We start from the raw sequence: 22,234 nt of genomic DNA, 5'->3' as shown, positions 1-22,234 counted from the left end.
AAGAAATTCAGAAGCTGACAGGACGAGTCGCAACCCTGAATAGATTCATATCCAGATCATCGGAAAGATGCAAGGCATTCTATGACCTACTGAGGAAAAACAAGACATTCAAATGGTTGCCTGAACATGAGACAACCTTCCAAGATCTTAAAGCATACCTGACTACACCTCCACTACTTGCCAAACCAGACAAAGGAGAACCCCTGGCGGTCTACCTATCTGTCACGGAGACAGCAGTAAGTGGAGTCTTGACTAAAGAAATTGACGGCCAACAGCATCCAGTCTACTATGTAAGTAAGAGTCTCCTAGATGTAGAAACCAGGTATGACTTACTTGAAAAATATGTATTTGCTTTAGTTATGTCCTGCCCCAAACTTCGAGCTTATTTTGAAAGCCACCCAATTATTGTAAGAACCAACTTGCCTATCAAATCTGTCCTGAGAAAGCCTGAGTTACCAGGCAGAATGGCAAAATGGTCAGTACAAATTAGCACCTATTACATAACCTTTGAACCCATGACGACAACTAAGTCTCAGGCATTAGCAGACTTCGTGGCTGAATTCAGTCCTACCCTAGAACCAGACCTCATAAAAGAGGTCAATCACCCCTTACACCCATAAGACAGACCAGGAATGGACACTACATGTAGATGGAGCAACAAATATGAAAGGAACTGGTCTAGGACTAGTCCTGAAATCACCACAGGGAGACCTAATTGCACAGGCTATTAGTTGTGAATTCAAAGCCACAAACAATGAAGCTGAGTATGAAGCCCTGATAGCTGGACTTAAGGTATGTATAGAACTCGGTGTAGCAAACCTCAAGGTAAAAACTGACTCTCTCTTAATTTTCAATCAAGTCAAACGAATATATGCAGCAAAGATTCAAAAATGATGCTTTATTTAGAATATGTCAAAAACCTTTGCAAAAAGTTCAAGACCTTTGACATTGACCAAATACCAAGGGACTTAAATACCTAGGCTGATGCCCTGGCCAGCCTGGGATCAAACTTCAGCCCTGCCGTGTTTGATAAAATACCCATTATCCACATGTTGGAACCAACCATAGAAAGGCCTGACCAAACTTGTCCCATTCATGAGGACACAACCTCTTGGACCAAACCCTAATATGATTGGTTCTTATAGAGGATACTCCCTAAAGATAAAAACGAAGCAAGGGCCCTTAAAATCAAAGCCTCTACTTACACCATTATCAATAACACGTTGTTTAAAAAGTCACAGGCTGGACCCTACCTACGTTGCCTGGAACCACATGAAGCCAAACAAGTTATAGAACATATACATGATGGATACTGTGGAAATCACAAAGGTTGCAGAAGCCTGGCAAGTAAAGTTCTCAGGACAGGCTATTTTTGGCCAACCCTGAGAGCTGACTGCATAACATACAACTCTAAATGCGAGGTCTGTCAAATCCACTCCCCTTACATCCTCCAACCATCAGAGCTACTACATTCCATGTCAGCCCCCTGGCCATTCATGAAATAGGGCATGGATATAGTAGGCAAATTACCTCAAGCACCAGGACAAAAATTTTTCATGCTGGCAATGACTGACTACTTTTCCAAATGGATAGAGGCAGATTCTTACAGGCAAGTCAAAGAGAAGGATGTCATATCATTCATCAAACGGAATATCATATGCAGATATGGAATACCTTCAGAAATAGTCTGTGACAACGGTACACAATTTGTGGGAAAGAGGACGGCAAACTTCTGTGCACAATGGAATATCAACTTACACTACTACAAATGAGCACTTGGGCCACGGCTAAATTCGTGGCGCAAGTACTAAATTTCCGTGGCTAAATCATTTTGCACGGGAATACCTTCCGTGGCGCAAGTGGCCGTGGCAAAGGGATAGCCACGGGAAAAACAAGAAAGTGGCTATTATTGAATTTTTGGCCACAGATTCTCTCGTGGCTAATAACTCCCGTGGCCAAAGAAATTTCCCGTGGCAAAAAAATAATTCCCGTGGCAAACAATATATATGAAAATTAAGTAAATAAAACGTAAAATAAATTATTTATTTTTCACAATTGGTATTTTATCATATACGGAACCGTGACAATCTAGGTAATTGTTTCGCTAGTTAACTTGATTCATTTGAACATTATTTCGTTTCACGAGTCATGCATTTGTGAGCATCGGAGAGGCTTCCCAAGAGGTCACCCATCCCAACACTACTCTCACCTGAGCACGCTTAACCGTAGAGTTATTTTGATGTGCCACCGAAATTGAATGTTACCTTTGTTGATATAATTAGCACTTTGAATCCTTTTAAGTTTATGTTTTCTTTCAAATCTTACCTTTAGTACTATTTAATTACATAAATGTTACATGTTTTACAATTTTTGTGGGAAAAACATTATTTTGGCCGAAACAATTAAATTTTCGACATTAACCTCCTGATTAATGATTTTGAAATCATTTTTTTTTGCCCATGTCAGTAAACCATTTTCTCCAAAATGTAAAATTAATTGTGTTTTCCTACAAAATTTTTATTCTTTTGTTTATCGACATACTTATTTTCATTTCTCATGTACTCAGTTTTTCCTATATTTTTCTTCGCAAATTCTATTGTATAACCGTTGTACCTGCGATATGAAAAATGAGACCATTTATTGGTAAAATAATGACCGCTTTTTATAATTAAAAGTCTTTTTTCCCTAAAGTGATCACTATTAACCAAAAAATAGTCACTGTTTACCCAAAAACCACGAAAAAGATTATTGTACAAAAGAATCGCTTATTTTCCTAACTAATTTCTCTTTGTTATGATTTATCGTTTCTTTTCTTAAAATTTTCACATTATTTGCACATGTGACTTTAAATTATTATAATTTGTATATTTTTCCGTGTGATGCGCTCATTTTCAATGAAAAAAAATTTCCCAATTTTTTTTCTCACCAAGTTAAATTTTACGTAAATTTTTCACGGTACCCTCGAATTTTGACAGATTACATATGGTACCCTTTTTTTTAAAGTTTTTACATATGCTACCCCTATATTTACGTTTTTCAGTCTCAGAATACCCTTTGACAAACTTCTGTCATAACGCCGCTACTCATATGCCTTGTGACGCCTTTTATTGTTATCTAATACACTATCAATTCATCATCTAATAATACCTAAATCCTTATTTTGTCTAATAAACTAACATTTAGTACCTAAATAATATTACAATAACAACATAACATACACAATTACTCATCAAATTACTTATAGGAGTAACGACGTTATAACGAAATTTCCCCAAAGAGTATTCTGGGAATGAAAAAGGTAAACACAAGGCCAACATATGTATAAACTTAAAATAAGGGGTACCATGCGTAATCTGGCAATGTTCGAGGGTACCATGGGAAATTTCCGTAAATTTTATATCAAATTCAAATTTTCCTATAAATATCCTACAAAAAAAGTTGGAAATAAATTTTTTAATGAAATCGTTTAACAATATATTAATTTTGGATTTTCAAAGATAGATGGTAAATAAGTTTTTTATTCAATTTGATATGCTATATCTTTAAATGTGATACGATCATTTAAGATTGTTATTCAAGATTATAAAGTTTAATTTAAAAAAGTAAAAGAAATTCACGACTTTAATAAACAGAGTATATATTAAAACATTTTTTTTAAAATTATCAATATTTTGAAAAACCTACAAAACATAAATGTGATCTGTAAAAAATAAAAAAATTAGACGATAAACTCTTCTTTGTTGCATATAAGTTTATAAAATTTTAAAATTTCTTATTAAATTAAATAAAACAATAAAAAATATTAATTAAATTAATCAAAGTGTTTCTAAATTTTTATATTCAAATGTATTTTCATATTATTATATTTGATTAAATTTCATTCAGATTAAGTCGGTAAAGATACTCGCCACGAGTGTTTGTTTGTTCGTGGCTAAAAAAATATTTGCCACGGAACAATTCGTGACTAAATAAAATTTTGCCATGGGTGTGACATAGGCCGTGGCTAAAATGATTATTTGTCACGGGTGTAGCCTAATTCGTGGCGGAAGTGACTTTTTGCCACGGGAAAAGTTATCCCGTGGCATAAATTTTTTTCCAAAATAATGAATAAGTTTTTCCCGTGGCTAAGCAAAATTTAGCCACGTATTATGAGTTCCCGTGGCATAATTCGTGGCGCAAGTGATGATTTGTTGTAGTGTTAGTCACATCCACACCAGGCTACCCAAAAGCCAACGGTCGGGCAGAATCAAGCAACAAAGTATTAATTAGCTGCCTGAAGAAGAAGCTAAAAAGGAGAAAAGGAAGATGGACTGAAGAACTCCCCTTAGTCCTGTGGGCTGACATGACTACACCCAAAATAGCCACAGGCCAGACACCATATTCTCTGGTCTATGGCTGTGAAGCAGTAATCCCAGCAGAAATTCATGTACCAACAACCAGAAGTAGCCTGAATACCATAGAGGAGAATAGACCACTATTGCAAGATAACCTGATCCTAACCGAAGAACTAAGGGATACAGCGAAAATCAGGATAACCTCCTACCAACAGGCAGTAGCCAGAAGTTACAACAAGAATGTCAACATCAGAGTATTCAAGGAAGCAGACCTAATCCTAAGAAAAGTCTTCCCTAACACCAGAGAGAAAAACGCAGGCAAGTAAGCTCTCAAATGGGAAGGACCATACCTAATTGACTCAATAGTAGGACAAGGAGCATACAGGCTGCAAACTCTAGAAGGAGAAATGATCCCAAGATCCTGAAATATTTCCCACCTAAAATTATTTCATGTTTAAATCAGAAACAGGTAAATCTATCAACTCCATTTATGTTTCAATAGAACCTTATAGAAAAAACCAAATCTGCCTTCTTGTTATGTGCCAAATTGCATGATACATGCCTGTTATTTTTAGCTCTCCCTAGAATGTTTATTCAAATCATTTTTTACCAAATCTTGAAAAATTATTTCACGCCTTCTTTTTATTTGTTATATGCTGCACTTAAGGCTTAAAAAAATATTCAGGATTGAGAGCCACTCCACCCAACCTGAAAAGCATTCCTGAAATGTTCTACAATTTGGCACCTGCCTGCCTGACCTAAAAACTAATCAGAGCTCAGTACATAAAACACAAGTAGAATGGTGGAATAGACCAGACTACTTGTCCAAATAAGCCCTCCTAACAGGCCGAGGGCCATAAGCCCCCCTGACTGGCTGCCACCCTCATCATAGAAATAAGCTCTCCTGACAGGCAACAGAGCCACCATTTCCCAAAAAACGGAAATGAGAGCCATTAGCCCTCATGACAGGCATTATTCTAACAGAAAAACGTCAAATGAATTATTTACAGGTACAAATCAAGCCAGTCAAGCAAAACAAGGAAATCAAGAGAGGAAAATGACATATTTATGCCATAACAAAATGTTTACCCAGGAATATATCCTTCCCAGGGCAAGAAAAAACAAACCCACAAAAACAATACAAAAACCAACTATTTGTCGAGGGAACATCCCTCCCTGGATAGGCCAAATCTACACAAACTAAAACACTACAAAAACAGCAAAAATGAAAATTAGCCTGCCTTGGATGCTGTAGCAGAACCAATCCCCTCGTCAGCAGCCTCCTCCTCTTCTTCATCCTCACCTCCTTCCCCTTTAGCATCACCACTTTTTTCCTTGGATGGTGGAGAGTCCACTTCCTCATCAGCATGCAGTTTGCAAAGCTCAGGGTAGGTAGTGTTGAGATTAGCCAACTTCTGTCAGGATTCCAAAAAGGCCTGACTTCAACAGGTTCCTTTATGGCATCCACACGACCCCTGCCGAAGAAATAAAGTGCAGCATCCTTATACCTGGCCTGTACCAGATCCCTCTCCACAGTCAATTCCTCATTCACCTTCAACTGCTCCTACATGGCCTGCTTCTCAGCCTTTAACTCTTCCTGAATAGTATCAAACTTGGCCTGAAGGGCCTTCAGAGCAACCTAAGCAGATTTCAGCTTAGAAGACTCCACCATCAACCGAGCATCCCTGCCTCCTTATCCTCCTTTAAGGAATGATTCTCAGCCTTCGACACCTCCAATTCAGCCTTAAACTTTGCAGTATATTTTTTCAAAATCAGTACCTCCTAATCCAGGGTATTTTTCAGGTTGTGGACTGAATCCAATTGGCAGGTGCTCCTCAGCATGTCATTTACATTCTAACAAAGAAAACATACCCATCTAAGCCACAAAACAAAAAAACAAATAAACACACAAAAACACCCACACAAAGTTAGACAAAATATATACCTCCTGAAGCATGGTGATCAGATTGGCAGCATAATCCCTAGTACGATACATATCAGCCAAAGCACGGGCAGAAGAATTCTCTGCCTGATACTGATAATAAGGGTCGTCAACCATAAAAGCCTAAACCTGGATTTGTTCCTTAGCAAATTGAACCTCATCCAGCCGAGCCCTAACCCCCCTGACCTCATGAACCCCTCCTGGTGATTCATCTACTCTTTTCCTCTTCTCAGAACGACCACCCTCATCCACAATCTTCTCAGGCGACACCATCTGGACCTCCTACACAGGTTCCTGAATCTGAACAGCATTATCACTCCCTGTGGCCTCACTACTCTTAGACTTCTCCCCTGTGATTTGGGAAACCCTTGTCTTCACCAAGGACAAACCAAAATAAGCAATCCTAGCAGAAGCCCTGGTAGCTGCACAACGAGGCCCAAAATCAGCAATATAAACACATGTCCAAAACAGGAATCAACAAGACAAAAGAAATCAAATACTTACTCCCTGAAGAAGAAGCCCCTGAAGCTTTAGCACTCTTCACTGGCTTGTAAGTACTCAATTTGGCCTTCTTAAAATGAGGCATAGAGGCTTGCCCCAGACAGGCAGGCCACGCCCTTTCCTCTACAGGCAAAGCCATGTATGCTGTTATCCGATCAGCCGACCCAACAGTATCAGGATTATTCACTCAGTCATTTACTACAAGAAACAAAGGCAAGTAAGTGGATTTCCCAAAATATATCACTGTCAAATCAAAATACAATAGGAAAGAAAAGTTACCTCCTTCAACAGCTGGATAGTTGAGATAATCCAGGTCAGGGGCAATTGAATCAGCCTTTATAAACATATAAGTTTGAGCATATCCCTTATCATCCCCTGAATCAAAGTTGGTAATCAGGTGAGCCATCATTGACATGACTCGAAGGTTAAACCGTCCAGTAGAATGACTCTTCAAGTGGTAGACATTCTTTAAGTCATCCAGGGTAATAACCAACTTATGCTTAGAACACAAATTCTCAACTGAATGAACAATCTTCCAAACCATTGGCATAAGTTGAAACGGAGGAACCCTGATAGCCCTGATCACCTCAGTCATAAGAGGAGACACAAGAAGTTGACATCCCCCCCCTGAATGCCCATTCAAAGATACAAAACCAGCCTGGACTACCCCAGTTAGCCCTGACCGGACCACTCTCAGGAATCCAAACTTCAGCCCCACTAGGAATGAGACCCCTACCCTTCAAGTAATGCTCAAAAGTTAGTTTCAACTGATTGGCTTCATGAAAAGAAGCCGCCAAAGCCTTAACAGGAGTATATTCAACCCCTTTATATGACATGGATAAAATCTCTGGGGCAGCAACAACCTCCACCACTTCATCCTCAGGGATGACATCTGGAACCTTCTAAACCGCTACAGGAACCTTCTCAGCCTCTGCAGGAACCTTCTCAATCTCAGCACGAGCTTTCTCAACCTCAACAACAGCCTTGGAAGCAGCCGTCTTTCTTCTACCACCAACCATATTTTATTTTGCTGAGAATTGGTTTTTTGGCAAAGAGAGAATTCTAGAAAGATAAAGAAGAAATTTTTAGATGGGAATGTGAAAACAAAACGGTGCAAGGGAAAGTATTTATAACCGCAAAATCTAAAACGGCTAGGAAAGCAAGTGGTTGAGGCTAATCATGACTCTCCTAGGGTTTTGTGAGTCTACCCTATTTATGACATATAGTCGTTACAAGAAGCTGAATCAAACACAACTACCAATCCGATAAGAGATCCTTGCACAATTTTTCGCCTGGCCCAAATTTTTATCTCCTTATTCCTGGCCAGACCCAATAATGGAATAAGCAGATAAGGGGCAATTGTTGGGCCCAGAATTACCCTGTCTGACCTGACAAAGGCCAGGCGATGATCAAAACTAAGAATCAAGCAAAGAAAACCAGAAAACAGGTACTAACTGGATATGGACAGGCATCAAGCAGGAGTCGATGCAAGACAGGCAATAAATAACCACCAGCCTGAAAGGAGAACACATCAGACACAAGAAAAGGGCTGCATAAGCAGAACAGGCAACAACCAAGCTATTTATATATACTCCCAACAAACAAGGTAGACCAATTCAGAAGGAAAAGATATAGGGAATAGTCAAAGGCAACGGCTAAACGGATGTCAACCATCTCCGGGTAAATAGGACACAAGCCCTATTTACCAGGAAACCCTAAATGGCAGAAAATGAAGACTTGGGAAGCTAGTATAAATTGAAGAGAAGGAAAAACAGAAAGGATATTCAACACACTCTCACTCTCACTTCAACTCTTGTATTTGTAAGCAATATTTGTGCCTGTCACGCCTGATATACGAATACTCTGTCAGGCTATCTAAAATCATAGTAACAATCACTCTTGGCATGGTGCCCGTGGTTTTTTCCCTTATTCCCAGGGTTTTTCCACGTATAAAATCTTTGTGTCTTTATTTATCATTTGTTCATTTACTTAACAATACTAGTCAGGCAAGTTAATTGAGTTAGATCACCCTACTTTAAATCCCATGGCAGGACGTTCTCATTTAGCAAAATCCCTGCCAAAACAGCGTGCACTTTATATAAGGTTTTTACCCTATATTTACACGCATTTCTGTTATATTTATGTAGAATCTATTTACAAATGTCCCCCGAATAGTCTACTTTAGTTTGTCTTGTATTATTTGTAGGTATGAACCGTGGAGGAGCATAATCAAGCCTGAACCTGTCCTGTTTGCATGCATTTTGGAGATAGAAGAATCGGAGCCCTAAATCTGTTACCTAGGGAGGCATGAAGTGGCTTCGGAAGGTGTTTTGAGTTCATCCAAGGTGATATAGTGCTAGCTAACTCGATCGACTAAGTTGACAGCTAAAACTGGTCGATGAGTACATTTATGTGCTGAGAATACTCGATCGAGAGGATGTATGTCCTCGATCAAGAAGGGTGTTTGCTGAGTTCCTCGATCGAGTACTTTACTCTCTCGATCAAGGTGTTTGACCTTTACTTTTGTCGATCGAGTTGTTTGTTTCTACTCGATCGAGTAGTTTTGACGTTTAGAATATTTTCTACGCAATCTTTTAGATTTACCTTTTGGATATTTTTAGTTCTATCTTAGAATAAATAAGAGGACGACATATAGAACGGGGGATCTCTCTCTATCACGCTCTCTCTTGCTACTTGTCTCTTTAGACCTAAAAACTCTACTTTCTCCAATTGATTGTATTGGTATTTTTCCATCTTTAATTTCACTTTATTATTGCAATTGTTCTTGTTCCTTTCATCTCTTTACTCTATTGCTTTAATTCTTCTTTTCCTTAGTAATCTATTTCTAGTATTAATGTCCATAATTCATCTTCTTATTATCATGTTCAAGTTAATTATTTCGTTTGTTATTATTGATTTCTTAACTTTTATTATGCATAGCTAATTTCTTTATGCTAGGACACAAGGGGAGCCATGGTAATTAGGGAGGGTATGATTAGGTGATTAGGCTTGGCTAGAATTAGGTTTGTGTTGTTAATCACCGCATTTAATAACAACTAGCTGTTTGAGTCGACGCATTTAGCTAGTTGATTTGGTATGCCTTGACCTAGATCGGAAGATTGGAAGGGGTAAGACTTGCAGTGAACATTAGGACATTCTAATGAGGGCGAAAGCTAAGTTAGTAATGTTTTAGGGCGAATAGCGGACCGGAAAGACCTTTTCACTACCCTGCAGAGCGAGTCCAAGCTGACCTTTGACCTTAGATTTGATCTATAGAAAACCATGCTGAACCGACTGTCCTAGCTGTTTCTCTCTCTCTCTGGTATTTTCATTAGAACTTCTTGCTTGTTTATTTACTATTTCTTTTATCTTTATCTCCGTAGTTTAGAATCAATCAATCAACCCCCAAGAAACAGTTACCTAGGCAGACTTAGTTAGCATACAGAATTCCCATCTCCCTGTGGATACGATACCCGACTGCCGCTACTACATTTTATAGAGACCGGTTGGTTTTATTTTTGTTAGAGTTGCGACAACCGTGTCAAATTTTGGCGCCGTTGCCGGGGAGATGGTGTTATTTTTGTTTGCTTTATATTCAGTTTGTCTCTAGTCTCAAGGAATTTATTCCTTGAGACATTTCTCATATTTTTCTCTAGTGCTATAGTTTTTTTGCAGGTGATCCGTCCTAGAAGAGGGCACTGAAGTATCTGCTATTCCTATAATTTCATTTTCTAAAATGGCTAACATCGCTAGTCACTCGGAACCTACTGTAGATTCCTTACCCAAGGGTTTCTTGCTTCCTACTACAGATGCTGGTACCTTTGGAATTCATCCATCCTACATACAGTTGGTTGAGAAGAATCTCTTCAGGGAAGTAGCTGGTGAGGATCCGGGCAAGCATATCGAGTTGTTCACTGATTACTGCTCCGCTATTCCTTTAGTTGCTGGGGTGACACAAGATAGGGTCAAAGAAATTCTTTTTCCTTTTCCCTTGACTGATTATGCCCGAGAGTGGTTGAGAGATTTGGATAAGGAGGCTGCTAGTGTAACTAACTGGAGATCTCTTGCATTAGCCTTCTACAGAAGGTATTTTCCCCCACAACGCACCAACGCATTAAGAGGCCAAATCACTAATTTCACAGAATTGGCTACTCAAGATTTGAGTGAAGCTTGGACTAGGTTCAATAAGTTATTTCGCTCTGTACCTCATCATGGCTTCCAACAATGGTTCTTGTGCAACCAATTTTACAATGGGTTGTATGACGATCAGAGAGCCGTTTTGGATGTTGCAGCTAAAGGAAGATTTCAGAAAAAAACTAAATACAATATAGGATGACATCTTATTGAAGTTATGACCATTCATGTAGCTGAGTATGGAAATCCTAGAGGAGGTAGGCGAGTGAGTGAAAGAGATGGTGAATCCCTTATAGCTCAGGTAGAAGTTCTTAATGTTGGGTGTGACAAGTCAGAAAGTCCGACAATATTGGGTGATCAAGAGCAGGTCCACTCTATGATTGAGCAAGAGGTGTTTTATGGTAGATATGGTGACACGGCTATCGCAACCCTATCAAAGATAAAACCTAACGGTCTCAACTAAAATGTAGTAGAGGCAGTCGAGTATCGAATCCACAGGGAGGTAACGCAACTAAGCTGTCTATTTCTAATCCTATGGTAACAAATGGGGGGTTTGATTAAATTTGATTCTAAACTATGAGTAATAAAAGCGGTAAATTATGATTTAACTATCAAGAAGAGAGGGTCATGTCGGGAATTCGGTTCACTACGATAGTCTAACAACTCGGCAGTAAATGACTCAGACGAACTAATGCGAGACGGATGTTAGAAGGTCCTTTCGGTCCACTTCCTATCCTAAAATACCACTAATTTAACTTTCGTCCTCATTAGGGTAGTCTACTGTTTATAGCAGGCCTATTTAGTCCAATCTTTCGATCCAGGATTAATTGTAGCCAGTTTAATGGGTGACATAGAAGCGTGCACTCAACTAGGTCGGGAATTACAGTTAAATTGCTATAGTGACAGAGTCTCTTAATCAATTCGTCCAATTCATTCACTACGTCGTCATTATTCTACCGCAGATTCCCTAATCCCAACATGAAGGGAGTTTAGCTACTCATGTCGATTGTTAAACTAACAGCATATAAATTTCCAGCAGAAGACATAATGAAATAATAATAAAACGCAGTAACGGAAATTAGGGCAAGGAGAAAAGATAACAAATACGAGAAATTAAAGCAACAAGTAATTCTTATTAATAAGGAGAAAGAAGGAATTACAATCCAAGCAAATTCCGGCGTAAAGACACGAAATCCAATGAAGAAATTCCGGAAACAAGAGTAGCAGTCGAAGGTTTAAGCAACGTAACAATGTTCTACTGTGAAGGATAGTAAAAAGATAGGTAAAAAAGATAACTAATTACCTAGTAAAACATAGGTTATATAGCCAAACAACTTAAGAGTTTATGCGGAAAAGTGAAACATGGACTAATTAAAGTCCATAGTGTCGGAAGCCTCTCGATCGAGTGGGTTAAACCACTCGATCGACCAATATCTCAGCAGAAACTCCTCGATCGACCAACTGCTTACTCGATCGAGGGCTTGGTCAAATGCAGCTTACTCGATCGACTGAAGGGTAGCTCGATCGAGTATCAGGGAGTCTAGAAACCACTCGATCGACCAGCAAACAACTCGATCGAGCACTTGTATCTTCAATTCAGCTCACGTCTTCACCCAAGTGCCTCGTAGTGCGTGCCATGATGCTTTCAAGTGCGGTACTCTACTCTGGGACAACTCCGTCTCCTCTAAATGCATGCAAAAAGGACGGAAAAGAATATGGTTCCACTACTTTCGCGATCATTCCTACAAAAAGGACAAAATACACCAAAGTAGCCAATTCGGGGCAAAATACCATAAAAATAGTATAGAAAAGCATAGAAATACGTGCTGAGATAGGCCAAAAAGACTGTATATTAGGCACGTATCAAATCTCCCCAAACCAAACCTTTACTCGCCCTCGAGTAAACTCAAAACTAAACTAATGGAACGGAAATGATAACTCAGAGCTAGCTTAACTTGTCTACTTGAACCAATTTAATGCAACAAAATCAACAGTTAAAGCTAAGCAGTCAACACGCAAACGAATTATAAGCTGTTCAGAAATAAAGCTGACCTATCGACCTTGCAAGACCAACAAAACTGGACTCTCACGTGGTCACTCTTCTCTCATGAAGCAAGGGGTAAATGTAGCATGTAAAAGAGAGAAGAAAAGACAGTCACTAACCTAACTGCGACCTACATAGCATGCATGCAACAAAAATGAAAGACAATTCAAGTACTAATGCACAAATTCCAACCAACAATGTCCGTCACAGCCGAGGGTTGCAAATAATATGGGAATAGTGAGGTTCAGGTGAGAAAAGGCTAAACAAGTTATGGAAAAGTGGAGGTAAAAGCGTCAAGCTAGTTCCTAACAGGACCATAGTGAAACCATCCGGATCTCAACTGACTGAAAAACTAAGTACTAGTGCCCTTCACTTGGCACAAAACTCACTAGACTCAAGGCACAATCTCCTCAAAAAATGTGGGATAGAACGGAGGAGTAAGACGGTCACAAACTTCCCTTTTAGAGACATCGTCTGAAGCAACTAACTGAAACAACCAACCCTCTTGTCGATTGTACATCTTCGAACATCTTCTCAACTCTGACAAGAGGGCACAACTTTTTACACAATTTCTCTTTCTTTCCTTTTCGTATTAGCTCTTTTTTTTCTGTTTTTCTCATGTAAATTTTTCCTTTTTTTTTTCTTTTTCTATCGTCTTTCACGTTCTCTTTTTTTTTTTCTTTTTTTCAATACTTTTTTTTTCTTTCCTCCTTCCTTAATCCATACACCAACTCCAACAAGAATTACGGACCAAACTGCAATGGAAGACATACCACAAAAGATACACTAACTAGCTTGACAGGTAGGCTTAGTTTGGAAAGTAGCTAATGGGTCAAAAAGGCAAGTTTTGGCTAAAGTGGAGCTAAATGGGTGAAGATATAAAGAAAGGGGAATTTGCAAGACCCTCCCTGCACGTGACACCAACCACAAACCCGAATATGTGCATTTGACGAGAAATTGAATGTCATAAATGTGCAAATGAGACAAACATGCTATGCAAGGAGTACTACTCTCAAAATTCCTAATGAACTGGTCATGAATGTCACCAGTTATGGCTCTAAAGCTCAGAATTTTTAAGTAGTTTGCCGGGTTTATAGGTCAAGTCTAAACAGATCACTATTATTTTGAACGAAATTCGTAGATTATGCGTATGACAAGGCTAAAAACTATCAATAAAAGTGCAAGGCTCAAGTAAATTGACAAGTTATAGTGCATTGTCATCATGGGAATCTACCGTTCCGACTCAACCTAAATGCAAAAATAAACGTGAAATTTTTTGAATTTTTTGAATTTTCTATTTTTTTGGATTTTTGATTTTTATGAAAATAAACAACAAATACAAACTGAAAAATTAAACGTGAATGCAAAACAAATGCAGATGCAGACTCAAAAGGATGCAATACCCTCCCCAAACCAAAACGGACAACGCCCTCGTTGTCCTCCAGTATACACCAGCAGAAAAATGGGGGATGGGGGCTTACAACCAATAAAAGAAAAATAAAGGAGACGAAATAAAAAGAGTAAGAGAACATACAAAACACGAACTTCCCCAAACCACCGAAACGGCGGGAAGTGAGTAGACCAAGACTACTCGTCGTCGTCGGCACACCGTCTCTCCGCACTCCGACTCAACAAAAGTCTCCCAAACCAGCAACAAACAAGGGGGGGCTCTAGTCGTCACCTCCAACCAAGTCCTCCGCATGATCGGTGTAAACGGGGATCCCTCTCCTCCTCTCTCGGCGGCATTTGTGCCGCTGCTCACGGCCCCGCAACCGCACCTCTCGTGCTACCGCTGTCTCCTCCTCCTCCTCCTCCTCCTCCGTGTCAGAAGGAAGTGGAGGGTACCCGTCCGCTGGGTATCGGTAGAAGGAGGGATGCGGCCACCCCTCTGGAATCGGTCGGCCGGCTCGGATATGGTACTCGTAGAGCGGGAATACGGCCAGAGCCATATCCCGTCGCATCTCAGTAATGTACCTGCACATATCCAAAAGCAGGGGATCACGACGCCCTTGGTCCATGACCTCGGGCGCCCCTAAAACAGGAGGGCAAACAAAATTGGCCGGCAAAGCCGAACCAGAGGGAGGGTCAAGTGGAGGAAGGGTAGAAGTCTGTGTGGGTGTAGGCGTAGGCGTGGGGGTCGACCCCGGCTGGGCTCGAGTCCGAGCCGAGAGCTAGAAGATGCTCGGCCTCCCGCTTCCTCTTCCTAGAAGAAGAAGGAGGGGTGAAGGTAAGGTGGTAGGTAGGTGGAGGTGGCCTCGCTCCTCGGCAGCAGACGGGAGCGGTAAAAGTGGAGGAAGGGTAGAGCACGGTAAGGTATGAGGACGTGGAGCCACAGATCTTCCACGTCCTCGCGCTCCCCTTCGCCTTTGGGAACCAGGCGAAGTCAGCCATGGCACCCAGGTCAAGGTGAGCCATCTCATCAGGTGCAGTGAGTCCAGGCTCAGTGGGGTAAAGGTGGCGGGCAATCCTAGTCACTAGCCCGCCGCAGACAACAGCGGTCTTGACCCGAGTCCCAATTCCGTTCCAATGCTGAGCTACTAGATAGGCAATGTTTAGAACAAACGGGGTACCGTAGTCAATGTTGAGGTACCCCGCGAGAATCGCTAGCTCAGTGTTGGTCACGTTATTGGGCTCAGGTCGCCCAAAGATGGTCTCTCCTATCAGACGCAAGTAGTAACGGGGCGCAGGTAAGTGAACGTGAGCTCCCTTCCGTGAAGGGAAGGGGGTGTGAGTAAGCGCGACCCAGTGCAGTGGTGAAGGAGGTCTCGAGGTGGGTCGGTGGGACCGTCACTAACTAGGCCTAAAACCTGCCCAAACCGGGCCAAAGTCCAGTGGTGCGACTCATTGCGGAGTCGAAAGTGAATGCAAGAACTGGAGTGGTCAGCATCGTAAGAGTCGGTGTCAAAAGAATAGGAGCTGAAAAACTCGTATGTAGAGGTACGAATAGTAGCCTCCTGCATGGTAATTAGACCCGACATACCCGTCCCGTTCAACAAACTACAGACCTCCTCATAAATTCCTAAGGTCTCTAGGTCAGTCCGCGCAAGAAAACGGGTGGGGGAGAGAGGGCAACGAAGTAAAGCGGCTAACTGAGTCCGGTGAGCCTCTGAAGTGAAACGTACCGTGGGCATCTTCGGTAGAGGGGTAAGAGTGCCCTCTCCCGTAGCAACAACCTCAGAAGGGCTGGAGGTGATGGCTAACTGACTAGCCTGCTGGTTCGGCCTCGGTGGCACCATACCGGGCTGCGGGAAACGAGGGGTGAATCCGCAGTCCAGCAGGGAGAATGGCCTGGTAGAAGTAATGGCTGGTGTAGCCTGGTCTGAGCTCCCGGCTGAGCTAGCTGAGGCGTAAACTGTCCCTGCAGCTGAAACAAGGAGAACCGGTGCTGCAGTGGTGACTAGGGCGGAGCTAGTGGCAACAGCAGGGACCACTGGCTCGCTCGAAGAAGGGCTGGAAGTGGTACTAGTAGAAGGTAGAGAACTAGTATCCATCCTGCAATCAAATAAAGGGCTTAATAAGGAAGAATGGCTGCTAACCGTGGCTAAAATGAAGCGTTAACCAGCATGTGACAGCAAATAATGGCCCTATTAGTCGAAAAAAATCGACTTACAGCAAGCAAAACCCAATAATTCCTCAAAAAATTCGAAAAGCAGCATGTGAGTGGTGATAAAGTGACAAAATAATGACTGCGAAAGGAGACTAAGAGGCATGAAAGCCGCATATGAAAGCATGTGGAACTCCTAGCAGACGAAAAAAACACTCACAGCGCAAGATTCCTAATGATTCACAGCATGTAAAGGCGATAGGGGACGGTAAACAGCAGTTAACAACAGCAAGAAGTAGGAAAGAACTGAAGTTAAGCAAGCAAGGCAACAGAAAAGACCGTCTGACAGTCGACAAATTTCGACTTACACGAACCCTAATCGCGGAATTTCGCGCAAAATTCGAATTAAACATGTAACAACAGCGAGGAATTGCGAAAAGATCATCAACAAGCTATTTAAGGGTATATAAACACAATTAAATCGAAATAAAATCGACTAGACATGGATTTTCGAACCCTAATTCAAATCACCTCAAGAAATTCGAATTAAATGAAGAGAATATGCAAAGAGTGTGAAAGAAACACTTACTTGATGATGATTATCCTACAATAGCAATTAAACTTCAAATAACAAGCAATAAAGGCGGATTTTCGATTGAAAAACCCGCGAACCCTAATTCCCTTTAAAAACCGCGAAAACGAGCACAAAAGAGGGGGAAAATAAGGGGCTATTGAAGATTAATTAGCTATGAAGGGATTGTAGGTGGCGGATTTGGAGATTGGGCAAGAAATGCAGGGATTTGGGGGTGAAATCAATCGCAATTAAGGAGGAGTTAGACGGAAATTAGGGGTGAAATGAAATAGAATTAGGAAAATAAAGAGTTTTAAGAAAGAAAACTCCCGTGTCCACTGTTCATTTCACTCGATCGAGTGGTTTTAATCACTCGATCGAGGACTTTTGACGTCCCCTTTGCTCGATCGAGTGAGAATCCTCGCGATCGACCTGTTCCTCTTTGGCTTTTCTCGATCGAGTACCTAGACAGCTCGATCGACCCAATTTCTACTCGATCGACTACAAAAAGTACTCGATCGAGGGCTTCCTCTTGTAGACTCTTTGGATTTCGTCCTTTCTTCCTCGGATTGCGTGAAACTTCCCCAAATCTGCATAAAACACATCCAAACACATCCCAAAATACCAAATACGCAGAAAACACAGTCTATAGTCTTAGTCTAAGCTAAATAATTGTCTAAACTAATTGTCCTAATTAAAAACGTAATAAAGAAATTCAAAAGAAATTCAAACGAATATCTATTACAATTTGTTACACGGGGCATTTCCCCGATTAATTCCCATCAGCTTTCAGTAGCTCCTTGGTGGGCTTCTGACTGGAGGACGTCACTTCAGCGATACTAACCGTCCTCTTTGATTTCCATGAGCTTGAATTACTGTTTGCAAGAGGAGGAGGAACATAGTTCCAATCTATGTAGGTTCGAACTTTCTTCGTTCTCGCCCCTCTGTCATCTTCTTTGGCATCCTTGGCTCCAGTTTGATTGATAGTGGTTGCACCATGTCCCTTGACAGCTCCTTTCTTGCCTTCATCCGTACTCGGCCAAAAGAAGGAAAACAGACGAACTTTCCTCCTTTTTGCTCTCAGTATGAGGCGGAGGGTTAGCAATAACAGCAATATTCCCCAAATTTTCATCTGGAGTGTCAATAATAGGGTCAACAGAAGAGAGGGCATTGCAAGGCTGAGCTTGCATGGGAGCCCTCCGGAACTTGGGTGATGAAAAGTCGGCTCCTCGTCCCCTACCCGAAATGTCAAAGTCTTCCCCGACGTCTATTACCGCAGGCGGTGGACAAAAATGGTCTCCCTAAAATGATAGGGGTGTGCACATGTTCGGGGATATCTAAGACGACAAAATCAACGGGAATAAAGAACTTCCCGATCCGAACAGTACGTCGTTTCGCACACCTAGTGGCCGTGATAAACTACGGTCGGCCATCCGACAGTCATGTTGGTGCAACTCAGCTTTGTCACACCAAGTCTCTTAGCTAGAGACAAAGGTAAAACACTTACGCTTGCGCCTAAATCGCATAGCGCATTATCAATCAATTGCATACCGATGTGACACGGAATCGAAAAACTACCCGGGTCTGATTGCTTAGGGGGTAACTTATTTTGAAATAGGGCTGACCCCACTTCAGTCAAAGCTACGGTCTCATTATCATTAATAGTCCTCTTACGTGCTAAAATTTCTTTCATAAATTTTAAATAAGAGGGTACCTTAGTCAGCAATTCAGTAAACGGCACGGAGACTTCCAAACTCTTCAAGAGCTCAACAAATTTGCCAAACTGTTGATTAACCTTGGTATTCTGCAGCCGCCTCGGGAAGGGAACCGTGATTGGTATCTCGAGCCCCTTGTTTCTCGCTTCCAAAGTGTCTTCCGGAGCAAGTTCGGTATCTTTTGGACGCCTCTTACCTCTCGAACGAGACCTTTCTGGTAATTCCTCGCTTAAACGAGCACTAGCAGGCTCTCGAATAAGCTTCCCGTCATCAATACTGCTCGATCGAACAACTTCTCCACTCGATCGAGCAGCTTCTTCTTCAAAACCAGTCGATCGAGCAAACTTACCACTCGATCGACCAACCTCATCATCTGCTTCACTCAATCGAGCAGGAATTCTACTCGATCGACCAGCTTCTTCACCATTTCCACTCGATCGAGCATCAAGAGGCTCTCGATCGAGCTGTTTCTTGTCTGACAGCTCCTTATTCACGCCAGAATCTTGTTCAAAGATCGTGATGACTTCCCGGGTCCGATTTCGTAGTTAGGTCCCTCATAAGAAAGACCGCTTCTCAATTCTATCAAATTTACCGTCTTATTTGGGTTCTTCTCGTTTTGAGTCGGTAAATGACCCGGCTTCCTCGAAGATTGATTTGCAGCAAGTTGGGCAACTTGAGTCTCAAGTGCCTTGAATGCCGTGTCCTTCTGTTGTAATTGCTTTGCAATGAACTGCATCATGGACTTTAGCTCACCCATCTCACTCACCCCACTAGATGACGAAGCACCTTGGTTAGGAGGGTTGAAAGACGGAGGCTTCTGATAGCCTTGTTGCTTCTGGTGTGGAGGAATATATGGCTGTTGCGGCTGATTTGGAGGGGCGGTGGGGTTGAGTACGTTCTGGTTACTCCACCTCAAATTGGGGTGGATATTCGGCTCGTAATGAGTGTTGTTTTGCCTGTAATGTTGAAAGGCAGCACATTGCTCATAAGGACTAGGACAATAATCAGCAACATGTCCATCTACCCCACACCTTGTACAGACGAAAGGACCGTCTGTCATAGCATTAACCTGGTACATCCCTCCCTTGAGAGCTCCCCCTAGTTCATACTTGTCAAACCTTGCGGTAAGGGCTTCTAATGCGGCTACTGAAGAGGATTCAGCGGCTCTCCTTTGGTTTCCTCTTGAATTCCCATATTCAGCCCTATGAGTGGCTAAATCATCTATGATCTTCCACCCTTTGGTTGCTCCCAAGTTGTCGGCAAATCGACCATTGGTCGCAAGATCTAAGATAGCCCCTCGATCATCATATAAACCATTGTAAAAATGGTTGCACAAACTCCATTTTTCGAAACCATGATGTGGTATGGTCCACACTAGTTTCTTAAAACGAAGCCATGCCTCGTGGAAGTTCTCGTCAGGCCCTTGTTTGAAACTTGTTATCTGAGCTCTAATGGCGATGGTTCTCGAAGCAGAGAAATACTTCTTGTAAAACGCTAATGCTAGCGAATTCCAATCCGTTATGTTGTGGGCAGCTCGGTCCAAATCCCTATACCACTCCCTTGCAGCATCGCGGAGTGAGAAGATGAACATGGTTTCTTTTATCTGATCCGCTGTCACGCCAGCGGGAGGAGGTATGGAGCAGCAGTAATCAATGAAGGTCTCCATATGCTGAGCTGCATCTTCAGTTGCAGCTCCCCCGAACTGATTTTTCTCGACCATATTGATGTATGCAGGCTTGGGCTCGAACTTCCTAGCATCTCCCGGTAATTCGAACCCCTTATAGAGATTGTCAGCCGTGGGCTCGGAGTGACTAGCAATGGTTGCTTCCTCAGCCATTTCGGGAAAATCTGGGAAAGTAATAGATTCAACTGATGAATTGGAAACTGGAGAAGACGGTGGATTCTCCTCGAAAAGCTCGTTCTCGTAAAAGTTACCACGAGAACTAGGCTCCTCCTCTGCCTGTTGTTCTTGAAATAGTCTCCTTTTTACGTGCAGAGATCTCTCAATCTCGGTATCAAAAGGTAGTAGTGGACCACCTTGCGACCTGCGCATAAGAAGAAACTACAGACAAGATATAAGAATAGTCTAAGGAACGATGTTCCTTAAACTAAAAGAAGAATTAAAAATAAAACAGCTAGTAAATTGAACAATTACCTCCCCGGCAACGGCGCCAAAATTTGACACGGCTATCGCAACCCTATCAAAGATAAAACCTAACGGTCTCAACTAAAATGTAGTAGAGGCAGTCGAGTATCGAATCCACAGGGAGGTAACGCAACTAAGCTGTCTATTTCTAATCCTATGGTAACAAATGGGGGGTTTGATTAAATTTGATTCTAAACTATGAGTAATAAAAGCGGTAAATTATGATTTAACTATCAAGAAGAGAGGGTCATGTCGGGAATTCGGTTCACTACGATAGTCTAACAACTCGGCAGTAAATGACTCAGACGAACTAATGCGAGACGGATGTTAGAAGGTCCTTTCGGTCCACCTCCTATCCTAAAATACCACTAATTTAACTTTCGTCCTCATTAGGGTAGTCTACTGTTTATAGCAGGCCTATTTAGTCCAATCTTTCAATCCAGGATTAATTGTAGCCAGTTTAATGGGTGACATAGAAGCGTGCACTCAACTAGGTCGGGAATTACAGTTAAATTGCTATAGTGACAGAGTCTCTTAATCAATTCGTCCAATTCATTCACTACGTCGTCATTATTCTACCGCAGATTCCCTAATCCCAACATGAAGGGAGTTTAGCTACTCATGTCGATTGTTAAACTAACAGCATATAAATTTCCAGCAGAAGACATAATGAAATAATAATAAAACGCAGTAACGGAAATTAGGGCAAGGAGAAAAGATAACAAATACGAGAAATTAAAGCAACAAGTAATTCTTATTAATAAGGAGAAAGAAGGAATTACAATCCAAGCAAATTCCGGCGTAAAGACACGAAATCCAATGAAGAAATTCCGGAAACAAGAGTAGCAGTCGAAGGTTTAAGCAACGTAACAATGTTCTACTGTGAAGGATAGTAAAAAGATAGGTAAAAAAGATAACTAATAACCTAGTAAAACATAGGTTATATAGCCAAACAACTTAAGAGTTTATGCGGAAAAGTGAAACATGGACTAATTCAAGCCCATAGTGTCGGATGCCTCTCGATCGAGTGGGTTAAACCACTCGATCGACCAATATCTCAGCAGAAACTCCTCGATCGACCAACTGCTTACTCGATCGAGGGCTTGGTCAAATGCAGCTTACTCGATCGAGTATCAGGGAGTCTAGAAACCACTCGATCGACCAGCAAACAACTCGATCGAGCACTTGTATCTTCAATTCAGCTCACGTCTTCACCCAAGTGCCTCGTAGTGCGTGCCATGATGCTTTCAAGTGCGGTACTCTACTCTGGGACAACTCCGTCTCCTCTAAATGCATGCAAAAA

This window comes from Silene latifolia, chromosome 2, assembly GCF_048544455.1.
Source record: "Silene latifolia isolate original U9 population chromosome 2, ASM4854445v1, whole genome shotgun sequence".
NCBI classification, from domain to species: domain Eukaryota; kingdom Viridiplantae; phylum Streptophyta; class Magnoliopsida; order Caryophyllales; family Caryophyllaceae; genus Silene; species Silene latifolia.
This window is presented reverse-complemented; position numbering follows the sequence as displayed.